We start from the raw sequence: 14,584 nt of genomic DNA on the forward strand, positions 1-14,584 counted from the left end.
GAAATGGGAGGGTAGGTCTCAAATCTGTCTACTTGAGTATAGAGTTGGGGGGTACGTATGGAATGAAGAAGCAAGGTTGTCTGAGGCATGGGAAAGGCTAATGGAAGTAAGGAAAAGTAAGGTAATAGTGGTCTATAGACATGGCTCTTCATGGGATGCATTAAGAAAATATCAGCATTAACATGTTCCTGAGGGTGAAGTTTTGGCCCTCTGAAGTCAAAAAGTCACCCATCAGACATTTGTGTGGTTCTAATTGAGGAGATGGTGGTTTCAACTAATTTGATTTACCTCTAAGTTCCTGAAAAACAATTTAGGCAACAGTTACCCTTATGATTATTCATTGGAGGTATTGTCTATAGCAAACCTGATGGGTGTATACTGCCTAGCTATGTGACCTCTTAATTTGGAGATGAAAGGCAACTTTAAGGAGGTAATAATTCAGAATGGTGAGCTGCTTCTTCTAATACATCGTGCCTCTGGGATGTATAGGAAATCCTGTCTATGTGGGAACTACTGTGGGAAGGCATGGATCCCATGACAGAAACAAGGACCAAAAGGAAGTCACTGTATAAAAGCCATGGGAGCTTTCTTAAACTTAGCATAAGCTCACCACTTACACTGAGAGATGGAGTGGTAAAATATAAGCATCCATGAGAATAAATCTGAACCTGTGGTCTAGAAGAGTAGCTTTCTCTAGAAGCATTTTACTTTATTCTGATTTATTTTCCTTTTCTTATTCTCAGTTTCTTAGAAGTATTTTCAAAACTTGCAGTCTGATCATACTTCTGTGTTGAGAGCCACAGAGAGTCGGAATGGCCCCTGGCATTTTGCCAGAAGTAATGTTTGAGAGGCGAGCCATTAAGATGATGCTGGATTGAAACAGGTTGTGTATTCAATTGTACATATGACCTTTACTGTCCGGCAACAGGGCAGCTCTTGCTGCCTTGGGCGCCTGCTACTTTGGAGTTCCCATTGAGTTCTGGTGGGGGGGGGGGTCCGAGAGTGAGTGCATGCAGCCCGGTGGAGTTCCGGTTGGTGTGGGGTGCCGGAGAGGAGCAGCGTGGGTGGCGTTCGGGAGAGTTCCCGGGGAGTGTGCGTGGAGTGCTGGTGGAGTTCAGGCAATAAAGTTTCCTGTTTGAAGATACAAGTGCTTTGTGGTGGCTGGGTGATTTGTGCCCAGCCAGACTGTGGCACTTATGCAAGGAGAGATTATCTTAAGGTTCTCTCTTCCTGGAATGGAACTGTAGAGCCTAGAAGAGTGTCTCTGGTCACCTGAGTCCAGAGGGGTTACATTGATAGGATATACAGTACTAACTGAGGCTTGTACCTACTAGAGTATCTAGTGCAGTCCAGGCCACCAGTGGCACGGTAAGAAACCACAGGGAAGACACAGGTGCTCTGTTCTTCCGCATAGAACTCAATTATGCATCTGGAGCAGTAGGTGTCTGTACTGAAGAGCAGAGACTTGAACTGCTGTATGTATGTAAAATTGAATGTTACTGTATTTATACTAACTAGCTGGTAAAAAAAAAAATCCAGTTTTATGTATTTTTTAACTTGGTGCCCAATAAATGTCCTCAGACTTAAAGAGAACATGCATGGCAGGGCTAGCTTACCTCTCTGGATTTAAAACCAGACTGCAGCACATATCATTTAACAAAGGAATACAAGGGAAAGCTTCTTGTCCAATGGGCTTATGTTCAGCAAGTATAGTAATCAGAGTCATAAGATGAGGACAGGGTGACTGTAGCAGGCCCCCAGTGGAGGCTGCCCACACTTTTCAGAACATTTACTAACACTGTTATCATTAGCTCCCATTCCATGCTGCAGGTCAAAAGCAGCATCACAAGCAATGTAAAATCACTCTGATTGAGTACTGGATATTGAATTAAATCTCTACTAGATAAGCTTCCAAATTTAAGCATTTGCAGTCTCAATTCACATGAGGTTACTAATTGAACACAAGGGGAAAATTTTGAGGATCTATTATAAATCTGAATAAGGGAGTCAAGGGGAAAGAACCAAACACTCTCTAAGATTTTTCAAACTTTCTTTTGTAGTAATGTGGTCTAGATTATTTGAAACAATTCTCCCACTGAGAATAAGTAAATAATAGATTAAAACTTTTTTTAAAGTGTTATGAGTATTGAAGATGTGAAGATGTGTAGAAAGAAATTGTCACGATAAAATCAAGGGAAAGAAGAAATCTGTACAAATCAGAGGCAACAGAGGCCATGTTTGCTTTGGGAACATCTGTCTAAATAAGAACATGTGAACTTTCCTGTAGAGAGTGTCTTGGCCTGAGGGGAAGCAAGCCAAAAATCCCCCTCCTTATGGAGCATGAGGCGACCTTTACACCATTAGCTGGGCTCCACAGAGCCATCCTTTTGAGGTAAGGATAAGCTAAAAATAAAACAACTTCCATCCTCAAATCCTAAGAAATTGCTAGGAAAGTCATTGTCTTCATTCTAAAGAAACTATAAGGATGGTAAACTGTTCTTGAGAAGTTGTAAACAAAAGCTGGCACTTTTGCGAATTTGATGTCAAATTCATATCAACTGAATGGCCCAAAACACACACACACACACAAACACACACACACTAAAAACTTTTAGATCATGCATTTAATTAAGTGTCTGAGAACAAATAGTTCTCATAGGCACTTTATATATAAATGTTTCTTTCTCTTAGAATTCAAAGAACTCTTGAGAAAAATTTCAAGACAGTATAATTAAGAACATAAGGAAGAAAGAAACCATGAGCAAGAAACATCAGAAACGAAGACAAATGCACTAATAGATCTATCAACAGTTCTTATATTGAAATTATCAGACCATTTGTAAAATATAGGTTATAAAAATAGGTTATATTATATAAGGAGAAAAAAGAGACTAATTTGCAGTATTTTTCAAATAGTGTATGCTATTATAAAAAGTGATTTGGCATACTAATAAAAATGCCAAATAGAAATATAGGAAATAAAGATTAAATTACAAGTTTTGAGATATAATATTTTAATAGATGGATTTGAAAACAAAGAGAACATAGTCAAGAGCAGCAAATAAATCACTGGAAAATAAGTAAGAACAAACTGGAGGGAACACAAAATAGAGAAACACAAAGAAGGAAAAATGGTAGAGATGTTAAGACATAAGATAAATATGTATATTTAATTGAAATTCTGAAGGAAAGAATAGAAGAAAGCAGAGTTGATGTATGAAGATGATGGCATTGAAATTTCCAGATACAATGAAAGATCTTCAAACATGCTAATGAATCTCTAGCAAACCCTTATGTTTTAAATTCCATAGTTAAAGACATTCCAGTAAAAGTACCAAACATCAAAAACAATTTTTATTTATTTTTTATTTTTTAAATTTAAAAAAAAAAATTTTATTGGTTGTTCACAACATTACAAAGCTCTTGACATATCATATTTCATACATTAGATTCAAGTGGGTTATGAACTCACAATTTTTACCCCAAATGCAGATTGCAGAATCACGAAGGTTACACCTACACATTTTTACATAATGCCATATTAGTGACTGTTGTATTCTGCTACCTTTCCTATCCTCTCCTATCCCCCCTCCCCTCCCCTCCCATCTTCTCTCTCTACCCCATCTAAAGTAATTCATTTCTCTCCTTGTTTATTTTCCCATTCCCCTCACAACCTCTTATATGTAATTTTGTATAGCAATGAGGGTCTCCCTTCATTTCCATGCAATTTAAAAAATGACAAAATCATGGAATTTGCAGGGAAATGGATGGCAATAGAGCAGATTATGCTTAGTGAAGCTAGCCAATCCCTAAAAAACAAATACCAAATGTCTTCTTTGATATAATGAGAGCAACTAAGAACAGAGCAGGGAGGAAGAGCAGGAAGAAAAGATTAACATTAAACAGAGGGGTTGGGGATGTGGCTCAAGTGGTAGCGCGCTCGCCTGGCATGCGTGCTGCCCGGGTTCGATCCTTAGCACCACATACAAACAAAGATGTTGTGTCCGCCAATAACTAAAAAATAAATATTAAAAAAATTTAAAAAAAAAACATTAAACAGAGACATGAGGAGGGAAGGAAAGGGATACAAAAACAATTTTTAAACACAGTCAAAGAAATGAGATATTGCCTTTAAAGGATCAATGGATTTATTATTGACTTCTTAGCAGCCCACAAGAGAAGGCAGGAGATAATAAAATATTGTCTTCAATTTGCTGAACAAAAGTACTGCTAATCTGGAAAAAAAAATCTATGTCCAGAGAATCAATCAGTTCAAAAGTTGATCTAATTTTTAGTACCCTCATAATGGGTACTTAATATTACAATATTAACATTCATATTGTGATATACACTATGGCCCCAGATGGATGACATTAGTTAACTATTATCAGAAGTAACTGAGAATAAAAAAAGTATGACCCACTAAGCTCGAACTAAATGTATTCCCAACAGATCTGTTCCTAGTAGTTCCCCCAAATGTCATAACCACTCCATTACACTTCAACATTTATTGATTGATTTTTTTAATTTTTTATTTTTAAAATTTAGCTCTTTTTAGTTATACGTGACTGTAGAGTATATTTTGGTATTTATACAAACATGGAATACATCTTATTCTAATTAGGATCCCAATTTAATATTTAAAAAAAGATCTTGTTGAGATCAATTATGAAAGATAAAAAGGAAGTCAATATCAGGAATGGAACAAACTGTGAAGGAAAATGGGTGCCAACCAAGAATCTTATATCCAGAAAAATTTAGCTTCAGATTTGATGATGAAATAAAAACCTTCCATGATAAACAAAAGTTAAAAGAATTATATCATGAAATCCTGCACTACAGAACATTCTTGCCAAAATATTCCATGAGGAGGAAGGAAAAACAACAAAAGAAAATCTGCAAAGGGAGGAGCTACTCTAAAGGACAGGCCTATCAAAGGAAAAACCAAGTCAAGGTAAAAACCAAAAATAAACTAAAATGAACGGGAATACAAACAATGTCTCAATAATATCCCTGAATGCCAATGGCCTAAAATCATCAATTAAAAGACATACACTAACATATTGGATTTTTTAAAAAAGACCTAACAATATGCTGCCTTCAAGAGACTAATCTTATAAGAAAAGACATCCATAGACTGAAGGTGAAAGAATGGGAAAAACATATCACTTACATGGGCCATGTAAACAAGCAGGGGTTTCCATCCTCATATCAGAAAAAGTGGACTTCAAACAAAAGTTAGTGAAAAGGGACAAAGAGGGTCATTTCTTGCTACTTAAGGGCATTATGCATCAACAAAACATAACAATCACAGATATCTATGGCACAAACAAAGGGGCATCTATGTATATCAAACAAACCCTTCTCAACTTCAAGAATCAAATAGACCATAATACAATAATATTGGGTGACTTTAACATACCTCTGTCACCACTGGATAGATCTCTCAAACAAAAACTAAACAAAGAAACTATAGAACTCAATAAAACAATCAATAATTTAGACTTAACAGATATATATAGAATATTTCATCCATCAATAATTGAATACACTTTTTTTTCTCAGCATCACATGGATACTTCTCCAAAATAAACTATATGTTATGCCAAAAATCAAGTTTTAGCAAATACCAAGAGATACTACCCTGTATTCTGACCATAATGGAATAAAATTAGAAAACAATGATAAAATAAAATATAGGAGTTACTCGAATACCCAGATACTAAATAATATACTATTGAATGGTGCATGAATTACAGAAGACATCATGGAGAAGATAAAAATATTCTTAGAAGTAAATAAGAATTCTGATATAACATATGAAAATCTCTGGGATTACTATGAAGATAGTATTGAGAGAAAAGTTTATTGCACTAAGCTTATTCATTAAAAGAAGAAAAAGTCAACAAACAAACAACCTGAGTTTACATTGCAAAGCCCTAGAAAAAGAGGAACAAAACAACACCAAAAGGAACAGAAGACAGAAAATATTTAAAATTATGTTAGAAATAAATAAAATTGATGCACAGGAAACAATTCAAACAATTGAAAAAAAACATGAAGCTGGTTTTTTTTGAAAAAGAAATAAATAAAATTAATAAACCATTAGCCATACTAACAAAGAGAAGAAGAGAGAAAACTCAAATTAATAATATACATGATGAAAAAGAAAATATTATGACAGACACTACAGAAATACAGAAGATAATTAGAAATTATTTTGGAAATTTGTACTCCAATAAAATATAAAATATTGAAGGCATTAACAAATTTCTAGAGGCATATGATATGACTAAACTAAATCAGGATGATATACACAATTTAAACAGATCAATTTCAAGCAAGGAAATAGAGGATGCCATCAGAAACCCACCAACCAAGAAAAGCCCAGGACTGGATGGATACACAACTGAGTTCTATAAGACCTTTGAAGAAAAACTAACACCAATATATCTCAAACTATTTCATGACATAGAAAAGGAGGAAACACTTAAAAAACACATTCTATGAGGCTCATATCCCTCATAGAATTCCTAAACCAGACAAAGACACATCAAAGAAAGAAAACTTCAGACCAATATCTCTAATGAATATAGAAGCAAAAATTCTGGCAAATTGAATACAAAAACATATCAAAAAGATAGTGCAACATGATCAGGTAGGGTTCATCCCAGGAATGCAAGGTTGGTTCAACATAAGAAATCAATAAATACAATTCATCACATCAATAGACTCAAGATAAAAATAATATAATCATTTCAATAGATGCTGAGAAAGCATTTGATAAAATAAAGCATCCCTTCATGTTCAAAACACTAGAAAAACTAGGCATAACAGAAACATACCTCAATATTGTAAAAGCTATCTATGCTAAGCCCCAGATCATCATCATTCTAAATGGAGAAAAATTGAAAGAATTTCCTCTAAAAACCAGAATAAGACAGGGATGCCCTTTGTCACCACTTATATTTAACATACTTCTTGAAACTCTAGTCAGAGGAATCAGGCAGATGAAAGAAATTAAAGGGATACAAATAGGAGAAAAAGAACTCAAATAATCACTATTTGCAGACAATATGATTCTATACACAGAAGACCCAAAACATTCCACCAGAAATCTCCTAGAACTAATAAATGAATTCAGCAAAGTAGCTGGATATAAAACCAACACCCATAAATCAAAGGCATTTCTGTACATCAGTGACAAATCCACTGAAACTGAAACTAGGAAAACCACCCCATTTACAATAGCCTCAAAAAATAAAATAAAATACTTGGGAATAAATTTAACAAAAGAAGTGAAAGACATCTACAATGAAAATTACAGCACACTAAAGAAAGAAATTAAAGAAGACCTTAGAAAATGGAAAGGTCTACCTTGTTCTTGGATAGGCAGAATTAATATTGTCAAAATGACTATACTACCAAAAGCACTAGATTCAATGCAATTTCAATCAAAATTGCAATAATATTCCTTATATAAATAAAAAAAGCAATCATGAAATTCATCTGGAAAACATAAGAGTCCCAGAATAAACCAAAGCAATCCTTAGCAAAAGATTGAAGCTGGTGGCATCACTATTTCATACCTAAAACTATACTACAGAGCAATAGTAACAAAAATAGCATGATATTGGCACCAAAATAGACCTGTAGACCAATGGTACAGAATAGAGGACACAGAGACTAACCCACATAACTTCAGTTATCTTATATTTGACAAAGGCTCTGAAAACATACATTGGAGAAAAAATAGACTCTTCAACAAATGATGCTGGGAAAATTGGAAATTCACATGTAACAAAATGAAATTAAACCTCTATCTCTCACCGTGGACAAAACTCAACTCAAAGTGGATCAAGGACCTAGGAATTGAACCAGAGACCTTGCACCTAAGGAAGAAAAAGTATTCCCAAAGCTCTATCATATCAGATTATGCCCCAACTTCCTTAATAATATTCCTGTAGTGCAAGAATTCAAACCAAAAATCAATAAATGGGATGGGCTCAAACTAAAAAGCTTCTTCTCAGAAAAAGAAACAATCTGTGAGGTGAATAAAGAATCTACAGAAGAGTGAAACAGGAACCATCACAATACCAGACCTTAAACTATACTACAGAACTATAGTAACAAAAATGGCATGGTATTGGCACCAAAATAGACTTGTAGACCAATGGTACAGAATATAAGACACAGAGAAAAAAACACATAATTATCTCATACTAGCAAAGATAGCCTCTTCAGCAAATAGTGCTGGAAAAACTGGAAATCCATATGTAGCAAAATGAAACTAAACCCTTATCTCTCACCATGCACAAAAGTCAACTCAAAATCAATTAAAGACCTAGGAATTAGACCAGAGAACCTATGCCTAATAGAAGAAAAAGTAGGCCCAAATTTTCATCATGTCAGATTAGTCCTCTACTTCCTTAACAAGACTCCTAAAGCACAAGAAATAAAATCAAGAATAAATAAATGGGGTGGATTCAAACTAAAAAGCTTCTTCTCAGAAAAAGAAATGATCAATGAAGTGAACAGATAGCCTACATTTTTGGAGCAAATTTTTGCCACACACACATCTGTAGAGCACTAATCTCCATGATATATGAAGAACTCAAAAAAACACCAAAAATAAAAAAATAAACAACCCAATCAATAAATATCTTAAGAAGCTGAACAGATACTTTTCAGAAAAAGAAATGCAATCCATCAACAAATATATGAAAAAATGTTCAACATCTCTAGTAATTAGAGATAAGCAAATCAAAATTATTCTTAAGATTTCATCTAACTCCAGTGAGAGTGTCAGTTATCAAGAATACAAGAAAAAATAAGGGTTAGTGAGGATGTGGGGGAAAAGGCACACTTATACATTGCTGGTGGGACTGCAAATTGGTGCAACCAATATGTAAAGCAGTATGGATATTCCTTAGAAAATTTGGAGTGGAATTACCATTTGACTGAGCTATACTACTCCTCAGCCTGTACCCTAAAGTCTTAAAAACAGCATACTACAGTAATGCAGCCATATCAATGTTGATAACAGCACAATTCACATTTGCTAAACTGTGGAAGGAACCTAGATGCCCTTCAATAGATGAATGGATAAAGAAACTGTGAGAAAACAAAAAAAAAAACAGAAAAAAAGAAACTGATATATATATATATATATATATATATATATATATATATATATATAATGTAATATTACTCACTATTAAAAGAGAATAAAATTATGGCATTTGCAAGTAAATAGATGGAGTTAGAGAACACCATGCTAAGCGAAGAAAGCCAATCCTAAATAACAAAGGCTGAATATTCTCTCTGATGAGTAGATGCTGACTCATAATGTGTTGTGTGTGTGTGTGGAAGATGGAGGAATTTTGGTCAAAGGGGAGGAAGGAACGGAGAGGGAGCATGGGAGTAGGAAAGATGATGGAATGAGATGAACATCATTACCCTAGGTACATGTATGACTGCACATGTGGCGCGACTCTACATTGTGTACAACCAGAGAAATGAAAAGTTGTGCTCCATTTGTGTGTAATGAATTGACATTCATTCTGCTATCATGTATAACTAATTAGAACAAATAAAAAATTAAAATATAAAAATAATATTTGATATGGAAAATTCTATAAGCTTACATACTACAGAACTACAGGTTACATACATGGCTGCTTGTTTTTGTAATATAGATTTAACCCCCCTGGCATGATGGTGCCTAAGGGTAACTCAGTGATTCAGAGGTTGAATCAGGAGGATCATGGGCTCAAGGCCAGCATCAGCAACTTAGAAAGACCCTAAGCAACTTCGGGAGACCCTGTCTCAAAATAAAAGATTAAAAGTGTTGGGGATGTAGCTTAGTGGTTTTGCCCCTGAGATCAATCTCCATTTTTTTCTCCATCCCCATTTATCCAACTCAACCACATCCATTGGTCATATATTGTCCATGCTGTTTTCAACATACAATGACAAGACTGAATAGCAGTGATAGAGAATTCATGGCCCTCAAGCCTAAATGTTTGACATCTTGCCCTTGAATAAAGTGAGCAATCTAAATGCACCACAATGACTTTTATTAGGAAAATGTGCACAAAAAACAAGTCCCAATATAATTCATAGGAAGCCAACCTCATTAATCAAATTTCAAAAGTAGACCAAATTATACATACACTGTATAAACCTGCATAAGTAGGTGATAAAAACTAAAGAAAATAACTATCAACTAAAGAAAATAACTAAGTGAAACAAGTAGTTATATCAAGTGTGAGAAAAGACACTATGATCAGGTAGACTGATCTGTGTTTGTAAAGGGAGCATTTTGTTGGCAGCAATGTTCTATGTCTTTGGTGGTGCTTATATGCATGTTTGCTTTATGATTGTTCATTAAACTGTGAATACAAGATTTTTTTGCAGTATTATGGACAGACTCTCCCATCACCTAATCCCCACTGTGACTGTATTTGGAGAAAGGGCCTTTAAACAGATCATGTAAGTTAAATGAGATCATAAAGGTAGAAACCTGATCCATTTCATCATATGAAAAGGCAGAGACAACCGGGCATCATGGCACAGCAGCTTGGGTGGCTGAGACAGGGGAATCCTGAGTTCAAAGCCAGCCTCAGCAACGGGAAGGCACTAAGCAACTCAGTGAGTCCCTGTCTCTAAATTAAACACAAAATAGAGCTGGAGATGTGCTCAGTGGTTGAGTACCCACTGAGTTCAATCCCCAGTACTAAAAAAAAAGAGGCAGAGATACCAGGAACTCACATAGAGAAAAGCCTCTGTGAACACATGGTGAAAAGGCAGCCATCTACAAGCCAAGGACAGAGGCCTTGAGAACCCAATTCAGCTGCTACGTGTGCGTGTGTGTGTGTGTGTGTGTTCAGCTTGATTACACAAAATGGTGGGTTTCATTGTTGCATATTTGTACATATAGAAAAACATACTTTGATCAATTTCATTCCAGATACCACTCCCCCTTTACTTCTTCCCTCTGGTTGGCTCCCTTCCTTTACCTAATACTCTCCCTTCTATTTTTATGCCATCCTTTTTCCTCCCCACTAACAGTTTGCTCAAAATTATGGCCTCTGGTTACATTCATATTTCTTCAAATAGCATAATTTTATTCTTTGTGGCTGAATAAAATTCCATTTTTATATATGCCACATTTTCTTTATCCATTCATCTGTTGATTGATATACACCTAGACTAATTTCATAACTTGCTTATCATGAGTTGTGCTGAGATAAACATGGGTATGCATGCATTCTAAAGTATGCTGACTTCAAATTCTTTTGGATAAACACCAAGGAGTGGTACAGCTGGTTCATATGGTTGTTCTGTTTTTCCCCTTTTGAGGCATCTCCATATGGATTTCCAGGGTGACGGTACTAATTTACAATCCCACCAACAGTGCCTAAGAGTTCCACTTTCCTGCATCCTCACCAGTTATCTATTATTATTTATATTCTTGATAATTGCTATACTAACTGAAGTGAGATGGAAAATCTCATTGTAGTTTTTATTTGCATTTCCCTGAGGGCTAAAGATGATGAACATTTTTTCATATAGTGGTTGGAATCTTCTTTTGAGATGTGTCTGTTTTGTTCATTTTCCCATCTATTGATTGGGTTATTAGCTTTTTTTATGTTGAGATATTTGAGTTTATATATTCTAGATATTCATTGTCAGAGGAGAAGCTGGCAAAGATATTCTCCCATTTTGTGATCTGTCTCTTCACTCTGAAATTGTTTGGCTTTGCTGTGCAGATACATTTAAGTGTGATGCCATCCCAGTAATCGACTCTTGCTATTAATTCCTGGCCTATGGGATTCTATTCAAGAATTCTACACCTGTGTCTACACTTTGAAATATTTCCACTATTTTTTCTTCCAATAGTTGTAAAATTTTCTGGTTTTATCATTAGGTCTTTGGTGTATTTTGAGTTGACATTTGTATAGGGTGAGAGAGAGTGCTCGAATTTCATTCTTCTACATATGAATATCAAGTTTTTCTACTATTAATGGTTAAAGAATCTGTTTTTTGCTTCATTGTCCATTTTTGGAATCTTTAATAAGAATCTTATAATTGTAACTGTGTCAATTTCTGTTTTCTATTCTGCTCCACTGGTCTATACATTGTTTTTATGCCAATTTCATGATACTGTCATGTTTTGGTTACTTTGGCTCTGTAGTATAATTTGAGATCAGGTATTATGATGGCTCCAGCATTGCTCTTTTTACTCAGGACTGCTTTGTCTTTCCTTGGTCTTTTGTTCTTCTATCTGAGTTTTAGGGTTTTTTTTTTTTTATTCCTGTTTCGGTGAAAAAAAAAAAAAAAAAGAAACAAAATAACCCTAACATTCTACCCAGCTCCTTTCATAAAAGACTTTATTGATATTTTAATGGTGAATGAATTGAAGATATATATATATATATATATATATATATATATATATATTAACAATATTAATTCTGCCTATCCATGAACATGGGAAGTCTTCCATCATCAAGTGTCTTCTTCAATTTCTCTTCTCAATTTTCAATGATTTTCATTGTAGAGATCTTCTCTTCCATGGTTAGGTTTATTTCTAGATATTTTAAAGATAAATAAAAATGAAGTTTATTTCTAGATATGTTTTTAAAGATTGTGAATGAAATTATTTTTCTTAATTCTTTCTTAGTGGAGTCATTAATGGTGCACTTAAAAAGCCATGATTACTGTTATATATATATATATATATATATATATATATATATATATATACACCCAGGGATTTAACCCAGGGGCATTTAACCACTGAGCCATAATCCCAGCCCCCCTCCCTCGTTTTTTGCATTTTATTTAGAGGAAGGGTCTCACTGAGTTATTAGGGCCTCATTAAGTTGCTGAGGCTGACTCTGGACCAGTGATCCTCCTGTTTCAAACTTCTAAGCCACTGAGATTACAGGAATGTGTCACTGCATGAAGCTAAAAAAAGTCATTAATTTTTATATGTTAATTTCATAACCTACATTGCTGAATTTCTTTATAAGCTCTGGAAGTCTCTATTGTGTTGAAATAAGTTCCTTTCATCCCTACGTTCTTCAGTTTTTTTTTTAATCATGAAAAGATGTTGAATTTTGTTAGACATTTTTTACATCTATGGAGATAATCATGGTATTCTTGTCTTTAGTTCTATTTATATGATGAATTATAATTATTGATTTGCATATGTTGAACCAGCCAGGCAGCCTGGGATGAAACCAACGTGATCATGGTGTATAATAATTTTAATGTATTGTTGAATTTGCTAATATTTTATTGAAGATTTTTACATCTATGCCCGTCAATGATATCAGTCTACTCTTTTTTTTTTCTTGAAGTATCCTTATCTATTTTTGGTATCAGTTTTCATAAAATGAGTTTAGAAGTATTCCTCCTTTTCTATGACTTGGAATATTTTGTGAGTATATGATATTCTTTAAAATCTGGTAAAATTCAACTATAAATCTGTCTGCTCCAGGAATATTCTTTGTTGAGTGTTTTCTACTATTTCTTCCATCTCATTGCTTGTTACTTGTTTCTTAGTTTTTTTATATTTTCTTTGGTTGCAGGTTTTTGACTCTTGCTTATTAAAAAAAAATGCAAATTATTTTAATTCTTTTATTTGTTCTTTAAATTTCTATTTCATTAATTTTAATTCTAATCTTTAATATCTTTAACATTTCTTAATGCCTACTGTTTGGGGAGTTGGTTTGTTTTTATTTTTATAAGACCTGAACATTTATTGTTATATTGTTTATTTGATATTTGTATGGTTTCTGTAGTTAATTTTGTTTTGTGTCTCATTCAATTATGTTTTGAAAAGATGCAAAAAATAATTTCAGGGTTTTTTTTGCATTTGCTAATACTTGCATTGTAGACTTATGATCAATATTAGAGACAGTTATTTGACCAGCTGAAAAGAACATGTAGACAACTTTTGGATAAAATATCCCACAGATGTGTGTTAAATCCAACTAGTCTGCAGTAAAATTTAAACCTGGCATGTCTTTGTTGATTTTCTGTCTGGATTATCAGTTCATTAGTTAGAGATGTATTGAAATCTACCACTATTATTGTATTAAGGTCAGTTTTATTTTATCAAGTAATATTTATTTTATATAATTGGGTACACTGACATTCAAGACAAAAATATTTACAACTGCTATATCTTCTTGTGGAATTGTTTCCTTTACAATATGTAATAATCTTCTTTGCCTCTTCTGATTAATTTTGGATTATAGTCTACTTTGTCTGATATAAGTGCTCTGTCTGATAAGAGTGGCTACTTCTGCTTCTTTGTGGATTCCATTTTACATCCTTTTACTTTCAGCCACACATGTCTTTAACTATAAGATATATTAGATCAAAGATCTAATTATAAAACCAGATACATATTGGCTCTTTTATAAAAATCCAATCTGCTAATTCCTTCAATTGGAAAGTTAAGATGATTTATGTTCAGTATTATTATAGAGAGATATGTTACATGCTGCAATTTGTTTTATTTCTCATGTTTGAATCTTTCCTAGTTCTTATTTGCATATTTATTTTT

The sequence above is a fragment of the Urocitellus parryii genome, chromosome 14 (genome assembly GCF_045843805.1).
Source record: "Urocitellus parryii isolate mUroPar1 chromosome 14, mUroPar1.hap1, whole genome shotgun sequence".
Classification (NCBI taxonomy): Eukaryota; Metazoa; Chordata; class Mammalia; order Rodentia; family Sciuridae; genus Urocitellus; species Urocitellus parryii.